At 39.7% G+C, this 23,234-nt stretch overlaps 1 long non-coding RNA gene across 1 annotated transcript; it reads left to right on the top strand.

Annotated features, from left to right (window-relative positions):
* The first annotated feature begins 13,006 nt into the window (after nucleotides 1–13,006).
* On the top strand, nucleotides 13,007–22,038 carry LOC149125055 (uncharacterized). Its single transcript, XR_016212564.1, has 3 exons — nucleotides 13,007–13,092; nucleotides 17,866–17,970; nucleotides 20,000–22,038. It is a non-coding gene; the product is annotated as an uncharacterized LOC149125055 (long non-coding RNA).
* Nucleotides 22,039–23,234: the final 1,196 nt, after the last annotated feature.

The following is a 23,234-nucleotide window of genomic DNA, read 5'->3' as shown; positions in this document are numbered from 1 at the left end:
AAGAAAATGCTTTGCTTCCCTATTTTCCCATTTGTAATCTGAATTCCATTTTTTTCCATTCAGCCAAAGTTACTTTCATATCACCTTTTACCTCTGAGTTTTCAAATCCTGCAGACATTTCTCAGACTTTGCTTTACTCAAATTTCCCAGAATTTAACAGTGCCAATCATTCCCTCCTGAAACTATTTCCTTCCTTGAGTTCATGACATTAAGTTCTCTGGGTTTCCTTCTCCCTCTGTGACATTTTCTTTGGAGCACTCCTTATTCAAAGTTTGTTTTAAGTTTGATTTCCTCCAAGGCTTTTAGTACTTTTCTCATTTTATTGTCTCTCTGCAAGATGTCATCATCCATTTATGACTTTTAAATTATTATTTTAAAACTAATAATTCTAATCATGTATCTTCGTGTCTTTCTCTGGAAGTCTAATCAGTCCCTCAGTCAACGTAGGTGGAACTGAGTGATCTGGCTCCCCTTTCTCCAACTGTCCCACTTTCTCTTTCAATAGTTGCAGTAGTAATAGGCTACACCGTCTATGCCAAGTCCTAAAAATCCTACATTATGTTGTGCTTCCTCTGCTTCTTACCTTCAATCTGCAGTTGGTCAGCAGCTGCCATGTCACAAGTCTGCGCCCTCTGCAGCATTGGCAATGCTCTCTATTTCAAATACTGTTCATCTCCAGACTGACCTATTACAATAGGGGGCTGTTTGATCTTCCTGAATCCAGAGTTGCCCCTGTAATCTGCATCCATGCTCTTTCCAAATTGCAAATCGACCACGTCATTCCCTAATGGGTTCAAACCTTCAGGGATTCCCTGATGCTTAGAGAATGACATTCAGACTCATCAACCCTTTAGCAATCTGGTCCCCATCTACTTCTCAAGTTCTTTTTCTGTGTCCTCTCCCACTTTTGTCTTCCCCTCACTCTCCTCTTCTTCCTTTTCCTTCAGTATTAAATTACTTGTATTAAATTACTTGTAGTTCTTTGGGGATCACAAGTTATTTGGTAGGCCTAGACAAGGCCAGTTCACTCTGCCTTTCTCATTTCTCCAGTCTGAGTTAATTTCTTCCTTCTTTGTAATTTGTGTTGGAACTTTTTGCATATACTTTGCTTACATGAGGCTATCTGGTTGAACTTGTTTGGACTCTCTGGCTCATTTGATTGTAAGCTCCTTGAGGGCAGTAATCCTGCTTTCTTTACTTTTTATCCCTTATTACAATGTTTAGCACACAATAGGGAGTCAGTATTTGCTGGCCTGGGCTTAACTGAAGGCATAAGTTAGTTTCTTTTGGTAAATTCACATAATTCTAGAAGTGTTATCATACATTTTGATATTAAGTTCCTGTGTATTGTACATTTTTTATTTCTGTACAACCTTCTATTAAGTCTAGGCAATTTTCACCGAAAGTTAAGCATATAATGAGTTGTATTTGTCATCCCATGGCATTAAGATGGCATTTAGTTTCATTAACAAAGTACATATGTCATTTTGTGCTAAAATCCTAAAAATTTTCCATATGGAAAAGTCAATTCTATTTCCTTATGGAAATGACAGCAAATGCAGTGCCATCTGGGATAACATTAATAACTGAATCCAACTAAATTTGATTACATCATTTTAAGGCGTCTATGTTCCATATTCTTCAGTCATCTATTTTTGTAGTTTCAAATTTCTCTAGCACATGTAGAGATTTAATAATGACAAAAGAACTAATTTTGATTGTTATCAGAAAGAACTCAGCTAAGTTTAGCTTTTAAAAACAAATCTAAGAGTTGTGGAAAAATGAGCCTTGTACTTCATCTCATCTGTTTTTATAGTTAAAGCATTCCAAAATTGACTGCTATAGAATTTGTCTCCCAATAGTTCTGTTTTTCATTTCTGTCCTCTTTCTCAAACCTTTGAAACTTGATAGAAATAAAACATGGTGACAGAAATTTAACTTTCCACAAATGACTGATTTTTATCATGTGTTAATTTGTGTCTCCTTTAAAGTTTGATTCGAGACAGAAAATTCATGGAATTAACCCTTGAAGGCTCACTAAGGAATGATGAGAAACACCTGGGATTGGTCACTAACCACCCTCCCCCCACCAAACCACTGAACTTTTGAAGCATGTGGGAACAGAGATTTGTGTTTTTAAAATGTTTTCCTGGCCAAACAGAACATATCAGTTGTAGAAAACTAGGTCAAAGGTCATGAAATTCAATGAAATCTACAGTGGATGGAAGATCAATAAAGTCAATTAGGGCAGTGCTTCTGTGCCAAATTGTACTTTTCAAGCTGGTATTGAGGTGAAATTCAAATGTCTTAAAATTAACCTTGGCATGAAAATTAAAATCCACTTTTATTTCATAATATGAAATATTTTTTCATAATATATATTTTTCATAATATATATTTTTTCATAATATATATTTTCCATTGAAAGCCATTTATACATTTACAATCACTGTTTCTCCTGCTGAATTGATTCCTTGGTCATTATATATGATCAACATCATCTTTTTATAATTTTTGTCTTAAAATTTGTTGGATCAAAGTATTACTACTCTTGCTTGCTTTTTGTTTCCATATGCATGTCCTTTTTCCACCCTTTCACTTTCAGTCTCTTTAACAGTGAAGTGAGTTTCTTATAGGCAACATAAAATTTAGTCATTTTTTTTTATATTTTATCCATTCAAATGGTCTGTATCTTTTTTTTAAAGATTTATTTATTTATTTGAAAGGCAGAGTTAAGAGAGGCAGAGAGAGAGAGAGAGAGAGAGCGAGGTCTTCCATCTGCTGGTTCACTCCCAGATGGCTGCAACTGCCAGAGCTGTGCTGATCTGAAGCCAGGAGCCAGGATCTTCTTCCAGGTCTCCCACAAGGGTGCAGGGACCCAAGGACTTGGGCCATCTTCTACTGCTATCCAGAGAGCTAGATCGGAAGTTGAGCAGCAGGGTCTCGAACCTGTGCCCATATGGGCCACAGCACTGGCCTCAGGAAAACATATTTCTTAATCCAGAATGTGGTTTTGAAAAAAGAGATAACATGGGGCCAGCGCTGTGGCGCAGCAGGTTAAAGCCCTGGCCTGCAGTGCCAGCACCCCGTTTTTGCACTGGTTCTAGTCCAGGCTTCTCCTCTTCTGATACAGCTCTCTGCTATGGCCTGGGAAAGCAGTAGAAGATGGCCCAAGTCCTTGGGCCCCTGCATCCACGTGGGAGACCCAGAAGAAGCTCTTGGCTCCTGGCTTCGGATCAGCACAGCTCTGGCAATTGCAGCCACCTGGGGAGTGAACCAGCAGATGGAAGACCTCTCTCTCTGTCTCTATCTCTCTCTGTAACTCTCTTTCAAATAAATAAATCTTTGAAAAAAAAAAAGGAGGAAGGTGTAACATTGGGTCTGTCTTCAGAGTCATGCCAATTTGGGGTCTGAACATGACCTAGGACTCCTACATTAAATTATAAGCACACACAAAAAATCTTAGGCTAGCAATATCTCCTGACACCTGGTAAAAGCAAAGACAAAATATCTTTGGAAAGAACACACCCTCAAACAAATCCTTCAATTTTCATCAGTTTTATAACACTGAAGACAAAGTCATAATTCATGGCTGCAAAACACATGATACAATTCACAATGTAAAGTTAGAAGTCATAAAACTAAAGGATAAAATGGATCTCCCAATAATTTAGAATACAGAAACATTTGATTGAGACTGGTGACAATCACTGACTCCTCACTCCTTTGTTACCATGTGGAGGATCCTCTCTGGAGTGACACTCCAAATTCTTGCGCTACCTCTAACCTACTCAGTTAGACAGCTGTTTGGGTCCATGTTGCTTAAATGGGTGATGTTATTCTAATAGAAAGCAGTAAATGCTGGAGATTTGTTTCTTTTCCTTGACTTTATAACCTGATCCAGAGCAAGCTGGAAATCCTAGGTGTGTCTGGGTACAAGAGCTGTCTCAAGGTCTAGTCTGTGAAAGGGGCAGGAGTTGAAACAGGGAATCAAAGTAAACCTATAGAGGGAGGCCAGTGCTGTGGCACAGTGGCTAAGCCTCCATGTGCAGTGCCAGCATCCCATATGGTTGCTGGTTCTAGTCCCAGCTGCTCCTTTTTCAATCCAGCTCTCTGTTATGGCCTGGGGAAGCAGTAGAATATGGCCCAAGTTCTTGGGCCCCCTGCAAACATGTAGGAAACCTGGAAGAAGTTCCTGGATCCTGGTTTCAGATAGGCCCATCTCCAGCCTTTGCGGCCATTTGGGGAGTGAACCAGCGGATAGAGACCCTTTCTTTCTGTCTCTCCCTCTCTCTATAACTCTACCTCTCAAGTAAATAAACAAAATATTTTAAAAAGGAAAGTAAACCTACGTAGCCACAGCGTGTTCTCCATCCTAGACATTGTCTCCAAATACTTTACTTGTACTACCTTTCCCTTGTAGTGAGGATTCTCTCTGGCTCGATTGCTTGGGTTTCAGTTTCTTATTAACTTTTTCTTTCTATACGGCCATTCTAGTTCTGTGTCCTACACTGTTCCTGTGTCTCTCTTGCTGACTTTTAGTGTACTTCCTTAACTATCCAATTCAGACTGCTGCTGCCTATTTGTTGTTTGGTTGATTTATTTGTAATTCTTTTCAAGGAACGTGCAGAAGTTCTTAGTTTTCAAAGATGCTTTTCTCCCCTTCTGGCCTGTTCTGCACAAGCAACAGGACAAGTAACTGCTACACAGACAGCCACGTGTCTTGTGGGCCATCTGTGACCTCCACACAGAATATGGTTCTTTGAAATTAAATTTTAAAAGTAATTTTCTGTGGCCATAAGATTTGAAATGTTAATGCATAAATTCTGGATTATGTTGTATTGTAACTATTTTTAGTATGCAGTTATTTAATGAAATATAGCATTATAACAAATTTTGATAAATTATTATGAAACACAGGAAAACTTTCTTGGAAAGACCTATCTTATTGAATTATATAGATCTGGTAGTTTTCATCTATTAAATTATTAGTGGATAAGTATTAGCGATTGCTATTTTGAGACAGCATTCACCAACCATTATTTTGCTATTACTTGCTTATACACATCAGCATTTTTCAAATTTTTAGACTCAGGACCCATTTATTGTAAATTCTTAAAAATTGTGTAGGACCCCATGGAACTCTTTATTCATGTGGCCTTTATCTATCAATATTTACTACATATGAAATTGAAATAGAAATTCACACTGTACCTCATAAAAGTGCAAATTATTATGTGTCAATTAAAATAAAATTTAAAAAAGAAATCAAAATAGATTAAAGTATATATTCATTTATAAATAAAAGTAATAAAACATAACCATAAAACGTTTTAATGAGGAATTTCATTATTAACAAAGGATGATGGTGGTCTGTTTCCATTTTTTAGACTTCTTTAACAATTGAATTAACAAAAGGAGGCAGCTGGATTCTCTTTTCTATTTATACATTCAGTCCTTTGCAATATGTTGTTTTGATTGAATCATATGGCAACAATCTGGCATCACACAAATATGTAATGGAAAAGTGAAGACCACGTTTTTGAGAATGACTGATACAAAGATAAGTGTTAAAAGAAGACTCACTTCTCTAAAATGTAGATGAGAATCAAAGGAGAATTGTTATAACTGTTATAATCTTGCTTTTTTGAAATTCCTGACAAATGTTGATTTTTTTTCTTTTTTTTTAACTTTTATATAGTAAATATAAATTTCCAAAGTACAGTTTATGGATTACAATGGCTGATTTGATTTGATATTATCAAATATTTTTAATGATCTACAAGCTAACAATAAAATCAAATCCTTCTTCAATTTTGTTGGAAATAAATAATACACCAAGAGGATCTTTGAAGAGTTAAGCAAATAACAATCATGGTTATGACTCTCTTTCTCTTAGACACATCCCCAATTTGGTTTTTAAATCAGAAAAGTTGGAAGATCTGAATGTTGTCAATTCATTCATTCATTCATTCATTCTAGAGGCTGAAAGATATAGATAGACAGAAAGATACTTCAATGCCCTGGTTCACCTCCCCAAATGCTCACTCTCCAAACAGTGTTCTGGGCTAGGCCAGGGCCAAAGCAGGGAACTAAGAACTCAATCCAGCTCTCTCATATGAATGCAGGGAGCCATCTCTTCCTGTCTCCCAAGGTGCACATTAGGAAGGTGGAATTGGAAGTAAAAGTAGGATGTGAACCCAGGCCCTCCAATTAGAATGAGAAATGATACAACCATTTTTACCATTATACTAAACATATGGCCCCAAAACTTTTTGAAAAAATTTAGAGCTATAGAGACACAAACATTCCCCAGATGCCTGCAATAGTAGGCCTAGGCTGGTGCTGAAGCTGGTAGCCAGGAACTCAATTCAAGTCTTCCACGTGTGTTGAAGGAAACCAATTAGTTGAGCCATCACTGGTGACTCCCAGGGTCTCCATTAGCAGGAAGCTGGAGTCAGGAGTCAGAGACAGCTATTGAACCCACGTATTCTGATGTAGGATGTGGACATCTTAACTGCTGACCTGAATTCACACCTCTCAATAAAATTTTAGAAATACTTTGTTTTAGATAGAAAAGATTATGCAAAGACACCATTCTCTGTCTCTGTGTGTTTTCCCCTCTACCTGGAGTTGCAGTTTGTTTATTCACTCTATGGAAACTATCTGATCAATCATCTAAATCAGATTTTCTCATCTTTTTAAAAAGTGAATTCAAACCAATGTGTTAACATTTTTGACAACTATCTCATTTAGGGTTTCTAACTCTTACCTGGAGAAGTAAGTAGTTGGAGAGATAGACAATTCATGGGTGTGTTGGTATGTGTAGATGAGTGTGTCACCCAGCGATAAGCTTTCCTTCTTCAATATTTCTCTTCCAAGATATCTTTGCTTCATGCTCACTGAGCTCTACCTCAACACTGATAATTTTTCAGATAATAGTTAGTAGATTGAAAAAAGATTATCATCACTCTGACTGTATCACTCCAGAATGCAGCTGTCTTCAGCTATTGGCCAAATGGACATGTTCTCACCACCACTTTTCGCTAACAGAATGGCCTCAGAGATAGGGCGTGCAGTGATCCCGTTAAAGGAGGCCACTCTGACACCAAAATTGAATTTGTACTTCAAAGAGTTTGCCTTCCTGTGCCTAAGTGATGTTCCCTGTTACATTTGAGATTGATGAGAAGAAAGTTTTACTTTCATAAACTGAGAAAAAGGTGATTCTGAAAAGGGAGGAGGGAGTGGAGGAGTGGCATTCATGCCCTGACTTTTGGCAGCTTTTCAGGTAGATCAACTTCAGGAAAGGAGAAAAACGGAGGTGGAAGGTCTGGTGTCCAAGTACCTGAAAACAGTCTTTACCCCTGCACTCCTTGGAAGCATTTTTTGTACACCCGGGAGTACCTCTACCCTGGTTTGAAGAATGCTATTATACAGCACAGAGAGGCTATCCCCTGGCCTCACAGAGTTGTGGGAAATGCAGACAAGTGAAATCCACAATGACATCGCAGAGAGAGGGTGATGCAGGCACTAGGAGGACATCAGTCTTGTCTCCAGGTTGGGGTCAGGGTTAACAAAAGTCTTCTATAAAAAGACAACATTCAGCTGAAAAAAGAACAAATAGACAGTGAGCAGGGGACTAGGGAACAGACAGGTGAGGGAGAGTATGGAAAAGGAGGCAGAGATCGGATCCTGATAGGACCTGCAGGTTGTAGAGGACTTGGAGTTTAACCAGGGGCGAATAGGAGCCACTAGCAATTTGAGAAGGTAAAGCAAATCACTGTGTTTGTGTATTCACTTGCTCAGCAATTAAAGGGACCGATCCGATCCTGAGACCAGATACTACTCCGTATTTCTTGCAAGTTTTCAGCTTTTCTCACTTCTCAGTTTTTTTGGTCCTTGCCTGGGAGAATTTTTTTTAACAAAAGCCATTAAAAATAATGATTTCACATCAAACACTTTAAAGACATAGCAAAAATAATATCCATAGAGCAGAAGATTGACATTTTGAATACCGAATGGGTTATAAAGTAGATTTCCCTTTTCATTTGTGCTACAGAAATCCATTCTCTTTTGAAGCACTGACCTAGAGGCAAACTGAATATTTAACATGTGTTATGAAATTTCAGTCAAGGGGCCAGCACTGTGGTACAGAGGGTTGACGCCTTGGCCTGAGGCGCTGGCATCCCATATGGGTGCTGGTTGAAGACCAGGCTGCTCCACTTCTGATCCAGCTCTCTGCTATGGCCTGGGAAAGCAGTAGAGGATGGCCCACGTCCTTGGGCCCCTGTACCCGCATGGGAGACCCAGAGGAAGCACCTGGCTCCTGGCTTTGGATCAGCACAGCTCTGGCCATTGCAGCCAACTGGGGAGTGAACTATCGGATGGAAGACTCTCTCTCTTTCTCTGCCTCTCCTCTCTGTGTAACTCTGACTTTCAAATAAAGAAATAAATCTTTAAAAAAATTTCAGTCAGTCTTAATATGGATCACAAGAATCTTCAATTACAGAGACTGGACCCACAATATTGTATGTGAAACACCAAGCTAGGCACTATGGTGACTTTCTGCTCTTGATATGACAGGTCAATGAACCCATTCCAACCACCATCTGGGACAAACTAGATACTTTCATTAATATCTCTAATATCCTCATATAAATGGACTTTTAGTAAAATTTTACTATTAACCCTAAAACTGGTTATGTTTTAGTTAAGAATAAAGATGAACATATTGTGAAAGATCTTAAAAAATGTCCATGGAATTAGCAAGAACAATTAAAATAGGGAGATACAGTTTGTGCCAGTCCTTCCTAACCTAACTCCATGAACTCAATTAATGGAACACTTAACATGAGACTCTACAAAGGAAAAAAATAGTCTAAGGTCTGAGTATATTTATTGTATGTAATGAAGAGACAGGAACATTAAAGAGCACAAATTCTTTTAATCTTAGATCCTTGGTCTCAAGGAAGGACTTTTCTTTTTCTAATATTTTATTTATTTATTTGAGAGGGAGAGTTATAGACAGAGAGAGGAGAGAGAGAAAGGTCTTTCATCCACTGGGTCACTCCCCAGATGGTTACAATGGCTGGAGCTGGGTCTATCTGAAGCCAGGAGCCAGGAGCTTCCTCTGGGTCTCCCACTTGGGTGCAGGGGCCCAAGGACTTGAGCCATCTTCTACCGCTATCCCAGGCCATAGCAGGGAGCTGGATCAAAAGCTGGGGAGCTGGGATACGAACCAGCATCCATATGAGAAGCCAGTACCTCAGGCAGAGGCTTAGCCTGCTACGCCACAGACCCTGGAAGACATTTTTATGAACTGAATATAAGCCATTGGTACAGATGTGACTGATGGTGGATGTAATGTTAGTGACTCCAGCTGTGTCCTCATCAAGGATCCCTATTCTTGTAAAAGCCACAAGTGTGAGGTTGGTTTGATGAATTCCCTGGGCAAGCAGAGAACTGTGAGTCTGCTTTGACCAGGGCTCAGTCCTGCTTCAGTCTTAGCTCCTTGGCGTCTATAATCAGAGATTCAGGCTTGCCCTGCTCTTCTGTCTCATCCCTGGCTGCTTCATTAGAAGAAGGACCTATGCTTTATAAATTACATTTCTGGTGTTATTGACTAATTGAGAAATAAAACTCAGAACCTCATAGAACTAAAGTATTCCTAGATCTATAATATCTAGCACAAAGTTGTACTTCATTCTTGGAAATCTATTTTCCTATTCTCATTTCTTGAAACAGATATTCTCATTTCTTGAAACAGAGTCACTATAAAGCATATTTAAGAAATATTCTACATGTTTATTGTTTTTCTCTTTTTTTTATCCTACTAGCTATCAATTAAAGCCACCTGAAATAGCATTGACTCTTCAGATGAAAATATCACAATCTCAGATGAAAAAGCAAATGTGTAGCGATATGATCTTCTGTATATTAAGATAATCGAAAATGAATCTTGATGTGAATGGAAGGGGAGAGGGAGTGGGAAAGGGGAGGGTTGTGGGTGGGAGGGACGGTATGGGGGGGAAGCCATTGTAATCCATAAGTCGTACTTTGGAAATTTATATTCATTAAATAAAAGTTAAAAAAAATGGCAGGTGGAAACAGTATTCTGGATGTGTTGCATTAAGTAAAAGATGTAAAAAAAAAATGTGTAGCAATATTCTTCATGAATGTATGCCAGAAAAGAGAGAACTTCTGAGTTTTGTAAGGTGTCTAAAGAGCATGTCTGAAGAAATTCTACCTGATGAGATAAAAGTGGCTTTGCCAGAGCTACCTTTAGGTAGTTTAGGATTTACCTAAGATGACTACAATAAATGACCTCCAAGCATACAATACCCATTTTACATCTATGTGAAATCTGGATTAACAGCAAAACATAAGATACATTTTAAAAGTTTCACAGAATTTTAACAGCCTACAGCCAGATTCAGTCATGCCTGTGGTAATTTTGTTTTCATTATTTGTGTTCTGGGTCATATTTGGCATCAACTGCTGAAATCCATCAACCCTCGCTATAACCTCAGTGAGATTCTAGTTCCTAACATCTCTTTCCCTGTGATGTCATGGGCCCTTATAAAAATGGGACACAGCGATTATCTCGTACACTCTCCTAGAGATATGGTCCTGGTATTTAGTTTGGTGTTCACATAGTTTGAATGAATTGGGTGAGAAGGCATGTGCTCTCGTGCTCTGTAGTTGTGATTTCTCTCTTTCTCTGTCTCACTTCTTATTTCCCTGATTGGCAGATTACCCCCATAGATCCTGGGTCAGATAGGAGCTTCCTTCTGTTTTTTTTTTATTGAATATTAAAATAAGCTCAATTGCACAAATATTTACTGAGTTGGATTTGCGACCCTGTTTGGTGTGCTTTCAAGATCTCGAGAAAAACAAAATCATTGACCTCAACCTCAAAGATTCTGCAATTTGGCCAATTATTTTATCACAGAGTAAATTTAATGTTCTATGATTCATACAAAAATTCATACTAAAAATAAGGGAGAGGTCATATCTTTATTAGAAGATAAAGTAAAAGCTTAATGGGATGAGAACACAAGGTTTGAGAACTGGCTGCAGGAGTGAAAGGAAGTAGAAACAGTATATTCTGAGTTCCTCTGCAGGATTGTGTCCTTCAAACTTCAAACTATGACTGTGAAGTATGAACTGAGTACATTTTACATATTATGAAATAGAAGATCATTGCCCACAGACACAGTTCATGAGTGGGGAGTTGAACGCAGTGCAGCATGATCCCAAAGCTCACAGCTCTGCTTTCCACTTTGTGTTCCTGCCCGTTAAGTGTCTGGAAGGAAAGAGACTGCTGAAGGATGAAAACAGGAGTCCTATTTCTATGGGGCTATAAGATTTGATTGGAATATGTAGGAGTTGAGAGAAAATATTGGGAAATTAGATTGGGAATGTGTGCCAAGTCCACAGAATTTGAAGAAAGTTGAATACTGGGGCAAAAAATTATCTATTTGGTGAGCCGTGTGGATACCGTTATAGAGCTACAGAGTGAGTTGAGAGTCATAGAAAAGAAAGAGTAATCTGGCAACAGAACGCAGGATGGACAGGAGAAGAGAAGACTTTTTCCCTCTGAAGACAGAGTTAAAAGAAGGTGGAGGGAGGGGAGTGAGGATGGAAGGAGAGGGACAATGCGAAAGTCTCCTGAATGTGCGATCAGGCATTTAAGAGGCTCGAGAGACAGAAGAGCAGAAAATGGAAGTATGAGAGAATAGAATTCCTATTACCTGAAAGCTAGAGAAGAATCTTGCTTGGAGTAGAAAGTTGTTTAACTGATTTAGGCTGTGCTGGACTGATGGTTTGGGTAGGTGATCCAGGAAATAAAAGCCAAGAAACAGCTGAGGATGTGACTGAGGCTCCACAGAGAGCCTTGAGATGAGCATGTGAACTTAGTTCCATATGGAAAATGTGAGGTAGGCTGAGAGGGAAGACCCTTGAGGGAAGACGTGTGAGGACAAGAGTGGAATCTGGGAAATAATGACAGAGAAGAAGCCAGGAATACTGCTTGTGAGTGATTAGTTTGCATCCAGATTCTGCAAAGGCAAAAATTTCTGTTAGTGCTTGAGGGTGTCAGCCACTGACTAAAATTATAGAATACACTGCACAGATGTTTCAGTCGATACCTTTGCTTTATTATCTAGTCATCTTCTGAGCCTCATCTTTTGCTCTCTCCTTTAATGATAATCTATGGTGTCAAGCATAAAAATGAATGCCTTTGAGAGTCCAGCATGTTTAATATATATTTAATATTGAAGTTCATCAGAGATGATTAGACATATGTTTTCAGTTTTATCTAGTGACTTCAAAGCATCTTGAATTTGTTTCAGCTTCTTGTTAGATTAAAGGCTTGCATTTTTTTAAACCCATGAACAGTGAGGAACAAAGGATGGGATAGAAATAAAAAAAAGAGGCCTTAGGGAGTCATGGCAAAAGTATAAGAAAAGGAAGTTTACAAATAAAGTTAATAGTTTTCTCTGTTCCTCCTTTCATTTAAACATGTTATTCTTTTAAACATTAGGACTCATTGACCTGTCTGTTAGGAAGCTCAACTTTGTAAAAATTTATTAAACAAATGATTTTAAGTGCTGATTTATATGTAGAGATGTGTATTGGCTTCATTCGTTTATCTAGCATTGCTAGCTTGGTGCACTTAGCATTTCTTAGCAGATCCCTAATTATTTTTGAGGCAGAGACAGGATATTGAGGCTTGTCAAAGGATGAAATTACAACAATTTAATTAACTTTATTTGTAATTCTAGAATCAGGCAACACTTCATTCTATAAAACAGAATAAAAGTCCCAATGAGCTAAGCAGAAGAGGTTGATTTCTAGACATAAAAGGGCTGAAGAGAGCATAAACAGCAACAACAACAAAACCCAAATCAGATTGGTCATTTCAAAGTTAGTTCCTAACAAGGCAGGGACGAGGAGCCACAACAATAGACCAATAACTGATTGGTTAACACGAAGTCACTTTTGTAAAGACTAAAGCAGAGGGCACTTCTTTTTCATGCTCAGTGAATGGGTCTGCTTGGGAAGCCCGGCTGTTACCTGTCTTGATTTCAGGTCAGATAACGATTTAGTTTCGGTTTGGAACTGTATTCTGAGTGTCTACGGTTATTCTTAATCTAGACTGTTTGGGTTTAGTGCAGGAGGCTTGTTCAAGATGATTGCCTCCTGTTATTTTCATTTACCAGGCTTAAAATGATGATCCCGCAGAACTGCAATGGAACCTATTGTGGCTGACCGTGTCAACCATGCTTCTGCAACCTTGCTGACCCCATCACAGCTTGTGTGCACTCCTCTGTCTATTTGCTGCCTCTTCTCCCATGTTTGGCTTTTGTTTGACTTGTCTAGCAGGTTCCATTTGCGCCTTTCCTCCTGCTTCCACAGTGAACAGCTTTCTGAATCTGCCTTTTGGCTCTTGTGCTTCGAATTTGGTTCTGCTTTTATTTAGGACTTGAACCTAATTGTAACTTGACAACTTTCTTTAGGGTTAGATTTCAGCTGTCCCTGCCTCCAGGCCAGCAGCCATTCAGAAGGAATTTAACCTCCCTTATTTCAAGTACAGGGTCAGAAAACATCTTTTTCCTCTGTTCATGTTAGGTGCTGCAGCTCAAACCTCATAAATTAGATTAGCAGAAGGCAGATCAGTAAGATAAAATGAAACAGAAGCGCATCACATGCAAGCATGCTAATGCTGAGCATTAAATAACCCAAGGAAGTGGTGAGAGCTTGGAATTTATATGGCATCTTAGCACAAAACCAGTAAATATTCAGAGAAGTGATAAGGCAAAGGAAAAGACTGAGCTAGGTGTGGCCAATTGTGGGAAGGTACATACATGCAGAAAGTAAAGGTAGATATGGGCTAGGTATAGTAAGTTTTGCAGGGTAGACCCTCTGGTGCCATCTCTGTCCTGTTCACGGTCTACATTGTCAACAGTGATGAACTTCTGTCCTCCTGGTAGAGAGAGGAGGAGCAACACCTTTGCAAATTTATGCCCTGCTTTTAGGAAAATGAGAGGAGAGCAGAGTTTTTCTTAAACCTGTCCTCTCAGCTGCTTTCAGTTACAGTAATTCTTATGCCAAGCGGGCATATTTTGAAGTGGCGTGTTTTGCTTACCTTCACAAGCTGTCAGCTGGGACTTGAAAGTTACTGCTAATCAAATATGCATCACGAAATAAAATGTGTCTGGAACTGCATGGAAGCTAATGGGAAGATCAGGTTTAATCACATTAAATGCATGTATGTTCAGCATTTCAAGATTATAACTATTATCCAGACTGGTCTTTTCTTTGTATTGAAAAAAAATCACCTGGGGTGTTTGATAACATAATCTAGGTCTCTCCTGAAAAGCGTTGATTCCATGGGTCTAGAATAGGACCCTCTGCTTTACAAATTTCACTGACAGCTTAACTCTTTGTACACAAAATCTAGGCTCTGCACCAGCAGCATTGGCATCATCTGGGAGTTTGTTAGAAATGTGGACTCTGAGTGTGCCAAGAATACAAAACCATTCTAGCTCTTTACTTGGGCTGGTTCTTAGGACTGCAGTTTCGGGAACAACCCTGAGAAACTAAATATTATTCCTCTCTGAGGTAAAGAGCAAGCTTGCTTACCTCTTGCTGCACAATGGTAGGTTCTCCAAGATCAGTGGGTTGTTCTTTCTTGCAATACAACCTGCTGCACATGCAAGAATCTGCCAGGGCCCTCTTCCACATTGGCTTTCCTCGGGACTTGCAAAAGGGGAAGTGCTGCTCAAGTTGCTTGCTGTGCCATGAGTAATGAAGTTCTTAGTTTCTGACCCAAAGTACCATGTCTTCTACCTGTATTTATTACATTTTTTCAGGCAAATGTAATAGTTTGTAGGTAGAATAAAAAAAAAACACCTCAGACTTGTAATACTTTTTTTTTTTAACTTTTATTTAATGAATATACGTTTCCAAAGTACGAATAATGGATTACTATGGCTTCCCCCCCATACCGTCCCTCCCACCCACAACCCTCCCCTTTCCCACTCCCTCTCCCCTTCCATTCACATCAAGATTCATTTTCGATTATCTTAATATACAGAAGATCAGCTTAGTATACATTAAGTAAGGATTTCAACAGTTTGCTCCCACACAGAAACATAAAGTGAAAAATAATAGATGATTTTTTTTTTAATGATGATGAAATCAGATCAGACCTATTGTCATGTTTAATCCCAGTGAGAGTCAAGTTGGGAGTTGATAGTTTCTTTTCTTTTTTCTTTTTTTTTTTTTTTTTTTTTTACAGAGGATCAGTTTAGTATGCATTAAGTAAAGATTTCAACAGTTTGCACCCCCATAGAAACACAAAGTGCAATATATTATTTGAGTACTCGTTATAGCATTAAATCTCAATGCACAGCACATTAAGGACAGAGATCCTACATGAGGAGTAAGTGCACAGTGACTCCTGTTGTTGACTTTACCAATTGACACTCCTGTCTATGGCATCAGTAATCTCCCTATGCTCCAGTCATGAGTTTCCAAGGCTATGGAAGCCCCTTGAGTTCTCCGACTCTTATCTTGTTTAGACAAGGTCATAGTCAAAGTGGAGGTTCTCTCCTCCCTTCAGAGAAAGGTACCTCCTTCTTTGAAGACCTGTTCTTTCCACTGAGATCTCACTCACAGAGATCTTTTGCCAGAGTGTCTTGGCTTTCCATGCCTGAAATACTCTCATGGGCTTTTCAGCCAGATCTGAATGCCTTTAGGGCTGATTCTGAGGCCAGAGTGCTATTTAGGGCATCTGCCATTCTATGAGTCTGCTGAGTATCTCACTTCCCATGTTGGATCACTCTCCCCTTTATTTATTCTATCGTTTAGTGTTAGCAGGTACTAGACTTGCTTATGTGCTCCCTTTGACTCTTAGTCCTTTCATTAGCAATACTTTTTTTTAAAGATTTTATTTATTTATTTGAGAGGTAGAGTTACAGACAGTGAGAGGGAGAGACAGACAGAAAGGTTTTCCATCCTCTGGTTCATTCCCCAGGTTGCTGCAATGGCTGGAGCTGCGCTGATCCGAAGCCAGGAGCCAGGTGCTTCCTCCTGGTCTCCCATGTGGGTGCAGGGTCCTAAGGACTTGGGCCATCTTCTACTGCTTTTCCAGACCACTTCAGAGAATTAGATTGGAAGGGGAGCAGCCGGGACTAGAACTGGCACCCATATGGGATGCCAGCACCAGAGGTGGAGGATTAACCTACTGCACCACGGTGCTGGCCCCAGACCTGTAATACTTTGTATTATCCTACTCTAAGTACTCTGATCTCTTTTCTGACAGGCTTGGCTCTTCAGCCTTCAGCTGGGTGTGGATCTCATTGTTGCCTATATTTGGGATTCTTCCTCCTGTACTCAGGTGCCTCAGTGCCTGGAGGCTATGACTCCCCTAATGGTACCCTTGTTCCAGAGATTCTCTGTCAATGTCTAACTTATGCTATGAATGAATTAGGCCTACCTAGGCTCCAGGAAAGGACCAAATTTTATTGTGTTAGGCACATAAATTTTTACAGTAATTATGACAAACTAGTCTTCAAACAGTGCTTTGTGTGTCTGTGTGGGTGCAAACTGTTGAAATCTTTACTTTGAATAGAGCTGATCTTCTATATATAAAGATAATTAAAAATGAATCTTAATGAAGAAAGGGATGAGAGAGGGAGTAGGAGGTGGGATGAGAGTGGGGGAGGGAGGGTGGGTATTGGGGAAAGAACCACTATATTCCAAAAGCTGCACCTATGAAATTTATATTTATTAAATAAAAGCTTTCTAAAAATTAAATGCATATGTTTATGTCTTTATATACTTGATAAAAAAGATAAATGTATATTTTCAAGTCAGTCTATAGCCTTTATTGATTATCTACACTAGTTTATATGAACTTTTTTATTCTTTTGGATCATCCTCTCATCCTGTCTCTTTGAATTTGAACAGTTAATCCTTGGAATAACTTGCAGATAATATACACAGAGAAGAAGTGAGGGGTGATTTGCCATCAAAGGGTAGCAGCATCTGCTATCCATAGTTGTCAGCACTCTCCAGAAAAATCTGTCCCACAACTCCTGCTGCTCAGCATGGCCCTGCTGGATTCAGTACCTCTAGCAGTACACCTCCCATAAAAAAAAGAAAAAGAAAACATGTTTAATGTCTTAAAAATAAATAAATAAATAAATAAAATAAATCACAACCAAGGATGGTTTCCTGATTTTGTGTTTAAATGATGGAGGAAAGGGACAGTTCAGGAAATGTGAATCCTTAGTTTACTTCCATAGCCCTACAGCTATAAGATGGCTTGAAAAGAAGGAAAGGGTAAAGACCATGTGGCTTTAGCCAGCTTACTCCTCTCTTCTCCATTCCTCCCCTGCTCCCTGAGCTTGCCTGTTGAGTGCATACAGGTAACTTAGGAAGGTGCTACAATTATAGGATTACTGAGACACAGACAATTAAAAGGGGAGTAGAACAATTTAACAGAGGAGTTGATGAATACACATACTCTTGTTTCTCTTTATTGTCAGAAGTAGAACTTTGCTACCCCTGAATAGCCCAAATGTGCCTAGTCATCCTTTTATTTTTTTCAGATGCAGAGAGAAAAGCAGTATGCATTGAATGGGCTGACAAGGGGTCCAGCAGCTAGGGAGTGCAGGGAGTTTTCTTGTTAGAGACAACAAGTAGCCTAATGGCTTCAATCTAAGAATGCCTCACAGTTTTGAAACAAAAATGACAAAATTTCGGGCCATTTTCCAGGCAGTATGCTTTATTGTTTTGTTGTTACACATAGAAATTGACAAGGGGGTCAAGTTTTTTTTTTTTTTTTTTTTGAAGGTCTTCAGTTGCTATTGGAAACATGGATGTGTTTGGAAAAAAATGTAACAAAATGGATTTTGGAAATGTTGGTTTGGTATTGTGAGGGGGCAGCATAAAAGAGAGGTGAGTATTGTCCTCACTATAATAATAATAAAATAGTTTCAATGGTCACAGGGGGATTTTTGGTTCACTAAGAGAACGCTTTGGAATCATAATTTATTAACAGAGTTTGGTGAGGGGTACACTTTTTATGTTAAACAATTAGGAAGACAATTCCAAAAAATATGTTTATATAATCCTTACCATTGATATAATATGGGTATATGAAAAGATGAAGGGCTTCCAGACACACACACACACAGGAGTGATCAGGCTTTGTAGAGAAATGGAGACCTTGCAGGCCGAATTGGAATTAAAATTGAAAGCTGTATCCACAGAAATGAAGGCAGCATTTCTTATACAATGAGCCACTGCAGAAAGAATTTACAGCACACATTGGATGGGAGGGAAGCTCATTAAATTCTTTATAACTTAGAGCAAACTTCAAGAGCTACAAGAATTGTTTATGAAGAGTCTTTAAATAAAATGGAAACGCAAAACAGTTGCAGTTGGGGAACCTCAGCATTCTTGGTACTTATTTTGATTCCTAAAAAAAGAAAGTGAAAAGTTTAGCAAGTCTCATATGAGATATAAGTGGTGTGGAATGCAGATAGTCATTTTTTTCTAAAACTTCTAGCTGAAAAAAAGAAAATACAAGGGTACCTCAAAAAAGTGTTTTATGATAGACAGAATACACTGCCTGTATATCTGCAACAATAGATGCTCGTGATTTCCATCTTTACCTTTGATTGGTAACCCTTTATCTTTATACACCAAAATAAACCTGTTTTTTCATTTCATTTTCCATGAATTTCCTGATTTGTGAATCATTTTCTTCGGCTCCACCTGATGTTAAGAGCGGAATCTGCTCCTTAGTTTGGAAGAAATCACAGAAGTATAATATTGTTTATGAGGTTTCGGATCTATACATAATCATACTCATTAAAACTTGGCCGGCGCCACGGCTCACTAGGTTAATCCTCCACCCTGGGTTCTAGTCCCGGTCGGGGCGCCGGATTCTGTCCCGGTTGCCCCTCTTCCAGTCCAGCTATCTGCTGTGGCCCGGGAGTGCAGTGGAGGATGGCCCAAGTGTGCACCTGCATGGGAGACCAGGAGGAAGCACCTGGCTCCTGGCTTCGGATGTGCACAGCCAGCTTGCCGTAGCAGCCATTTCGGGGGTGAACCAATGGAAGGATGACCTTTCTCTCTGTCTCTCTCTCTCCTTCACTGTCTAACTCTGCCTGTTAAAAAAAAACTTTATTATATTATATGGTTTGCTCATTCCATAGCTTAGATTCAGTTACTATCAATGTTGTAACTCAGAATTTTATAAAGAAAAGGAAGAATCTACTTAAGTACTTTGTTATATAAATTGAATGAGTCCAGCTCATATTTTTCCATACAGATTTGTCCCCATTGTGATCAGAAGTAGGAAGTCATCCCCTAGCTCATTCCTGAAAGTAGGGCCTTGATAGGGCCTTCCTCCATGGGTTTGAAGCTTCCTTGCCTTGCATTGCTCAAAGCAACTTGACTGTTCTGGATTTGAAATGCTGTTTTCAGCGCATTCCTTATATCTTATGTACTGTAGTTTTAAGTGATCAGTTTTCAATTCTATATAAGGCTCCATTATATTTGTGTGTCCTAGGTACTTTAAAAACTTCTCTTGTTCAAGCCGGCGCCTTGGCTCACTAGGCTAATCCTCCGCCTTGCGGTGCCGGCACACGGGGTTCTAGTCCCGGTCGGGGCGCCGGATTCTGTCCCAGTTGCCCCTCTTCCAGGCCAGCTCTCTGCTGTGGCCAGGGAGTGTAGCAGAGGATGGCCCAAGTCCTTGGGCCCTGCACCCCATGGGAGACCAGGAGAAGCACCTGGCTCCTGGCTTAGGATCAGCGCGATGCGCCGGCCACGGCGGCCATTGGAGGGTGAACCAACGGCAAAAGGAAGACCTTTCTCTCTGTCTCTCTCTCTCACTGTCCACTCCGCCTGTCAAAAAATAAAAAAAAAATAAAAAAAGAATATTAAAAAAAAAAAACCAAAAAACTTCTCTTGTTCTCAGTGTAATTGACTGGGCCGGTGCTATGGTGCAGCAGGCAAAGCTGCCACCAGCACTGCAAGCTTCCCATATGGGCTCTGGTTTGAATCCTGGCTGCTCCACTTCTGATCCAGTTTCCTGCTAATGTGCCTGAGAAAGCAGTGGAAGATGGCCCAAGTGCTTGGGACCCTGCACCTGTGGGGAGCAACTGGGAGCAACTCGGACTAGACTGTTACTGGAATTAAGACTTATTCTATGCATCTGCTCTCCCACAATATGGCGCTGAGAAGGGAGAAACAGCTTCTACACAGCTGCCTCCAGTTCAACCAATAAACAGCAGGACCTGCTCCTGATTGGAGGAGAGCAGCGTACTCGGCGTGTGGGTAGCAGAGTTGGGATTGGTGGAAGAGGACTATAAAGGAGGAGAGAGACAACATGCACCAGGAACATCTAAGGGGAACATCTAAGGGGAACACCTGTGCAGCCCCCGAGATAGCCGGCTGGTGGTATGCCGCTCCACCGCGGAAGTGGGGAAAGTGGCCAGGGGGAACCGCCCTTCCACGGAGGTGGAAGGGTCGGTAGCCAACCCGGGAAGAACCAGCAGCAAACCCGGGGAGGGCCGAGCAGACCAAAGAACAGCGCAGGGTCCTGTGTCGTTCCTCCACGAAGAGGGGGAGCGACAGCACCCATGTGGGAGACGCAGAAGAAGATCGTGGCTCCTGGTTTGGGATTTGCCCAACTCTAACTGTTGCAGCCATTTGGGGAGTGAACCAGTGGATGGAAGATCTCACTCTCCCTCTCTCTGTAATTCTCTGTCTTTTGAATAAATAAATAATTTATATATATACATATATATTTATACACACAATGAACTATGACTCCCTATACAATTTTCTTGATTTTTGATATATCTCCATTACAACTCAAATAAAAAGAATCTAATAGTTCTGTTACCAGAGAATGGCAGGGTCCTTGTCTTCACGCAAGAAAGAATTCAGGCATGAGACAGAGAGTAAGTGGAAAGTAAGTAGCAAGGTTTATTAGGGCAGGGACATCTGTAAGAATGGATGGGCACATCTCCAGACAGAACCTGAGAGTGCCCAGTCCTCAGACTGGGGGAGAGTGAGGTTACATGGTTGAGTGGAGATAGTACACCTGGCCAGGCCAGGTGGGTGGCTCAGCAGAGAGGCAGAGGCTGAGCACGCAGTCCGAATGAGGTGAGGGATTTTTAAGGGGATGGGTCTTGCCTCCCCACCTCTGCTCCTCCTGGAACAAAGGAGTTTTTGGATGTAAATATGAAAAATTCCTATCTGAGTTTTCCCCCTGAAGTTATCAGACAGGAGGAAGCCTGGCTGATGTTGCCCTGGTTAGAGGAAAGATGGGCAGGACCCCCTGAAAGATCCGTAGGATGTTTGAAGTGCAGATACTGGGCTGCACCTGAAAGGTTATCAGGCAGAAGGGGTGGGACCCCCACCTGTCAGGTTATCGGGATGATTTTGAGATGCATATGCTGGACCTAGATGTCAACACTTTAGGCCTTTGTCACACAAACATAAGCTCATATCTGACTTTCTACCTAACATTTCTACATAAATTTTTGGTGAACAGCTTTAATATTATATGTATATATAAAATATGTATATATAAGTTATATAGTTTAATAGGAAACTTATAGAATTTTTCACACAAAAATAAAGGATTCAGAATATAATGCTTGATGAAAAATATACTAACTTTAAAGACAAAAGTTTACAACAAAAATAAAAATTTGTAGGATTTGTCAGTGCAATATTATTCTAATGTTTAAAAAATGAAAAATTAGAAATTTTGTATAGACATTGCTGAGAAACTGATGTTAAGGAAGAAGATTCATGGTATAAGTGACTTTTTCTGATAGCTGGATGTTGGGATGAAAGTTAGAGGTATTTTGGAAAAAATACTCGATATTTTGAGGTTATGTAGAGGAAAAATAAATTCTTTTTTTTTCAAGTAATAAAGAACCTTTATTACTCTCTTAACAGCCTCTCATGCTTTCTTGCCAGATGCCTTTGGCGCAGGTGCTTTCTGGGCAGGAGGCTTCTGGCCTTCTGAGCTTTAGGAGGCTGTGCTGCCTTCTGGCCCGCTGCTTGCTGGGCCAGAGCCTTCTGAGCCAGAGCTTTCTGGGCTGCAGCCTTCTTGCCCACAGCGGTCGCCTTAGCAAAATAAATTCTAACAAGTGTTAAAAATCTTTAAAATTTGGAGGAAAGAAATATATACTCATTAATACAGTAAAAAGCTATTGAAAAATGAATCAAATCACACTTGGTTTAAATTTTTATGGAGAGGAAAAATGGAACTTAAAAATAACACATATTTTCCATGAATTTTTGAAACCCTGTCATATTTGAATAAATATTTTATTATTTAATTTTTATGGGTGAACTTAAGAATGCATTCTCTCCTTTAATAACTTTTATTCTAATAATATTTCTCAGCTAGAAATACTTTGCTCACCAACAGACCTTTCTCAAGTGACTATTATGTGTAGACAAGGTGTTGTTTGCTATGTATGCAACAGAAACAAAAGTAAAGATGGCAACATCTTTGTCCTCAGATGAGAGAAAAATTCCATGGACATTTAATTAGAGCCATTTAACAAAGTAAAATATTACCTCTCAAATTATTTTAATCTCAGGACTTGTTTAGATTCTCAAAAATTACTGAAAATGGTAAAAACCTTTTGTTTGTATAGCTTGTATCTGTCACCCCAAACTACACTGGAAGTCAAAACCGAGAATACTTAGGACACAAGTTGTGATAAAATGCTGAATTCCTTTAACTGTCAGGATGAGGCTCTGATGGGAAACTCTACTAGGCACATGTTCTTGAGAAAATGAAGTGAAAATGGTAAAGCATATCTTACATGATTGAGATGACATTGTTGACTTTGAAAAGTCTCTGGAAGACTCTTTAGGATCCCTGGGACCATACTTTGGCAGCTGATGAACTAGAATACAAAGTGTCTGATGCTACAGTAGACGCACATTAAAAATGCCATGGGGCTACAGAAGAGGGAGGTGATAAAGTAATTAATACCACATTGTCAATATTAGTCTCCAACTGAGTTTAGATAGTAATAAAAATAAAACAAAATAAAATAAATAGCTAAACTGCCTTTTGCCGAGTAGCTCAGTTCACAAAATAAAGGCATTCCCCTGCCACCTGGTGGCAATTTACCCTAATTAGGGATTGGGAGGTTTTTGAGTGGCATGCAATTATA

This window comes from Oryctolagus cuniculus, chromosome 8 (genome assembly GCF_051225735.1).
Source record: "Oryctolagus cuniculus isolate XC-2025 breed Fujian yellow rabbit chromosome 8, ASM5122573v1, whole genome shotgun sequence".
Taxonomy (NCBI): domain Eukaryota; kingdom Metazoa; phylum Chordata; class Mammalia; order Lagomorpha; family Leporidae; genus Oryctolagus; species Oryctolagus cuniculus.
Note: the sequence above shows the minus strand (reverse complement) of the source record. Positions and strands in the feature narration are given on the sequence as shown.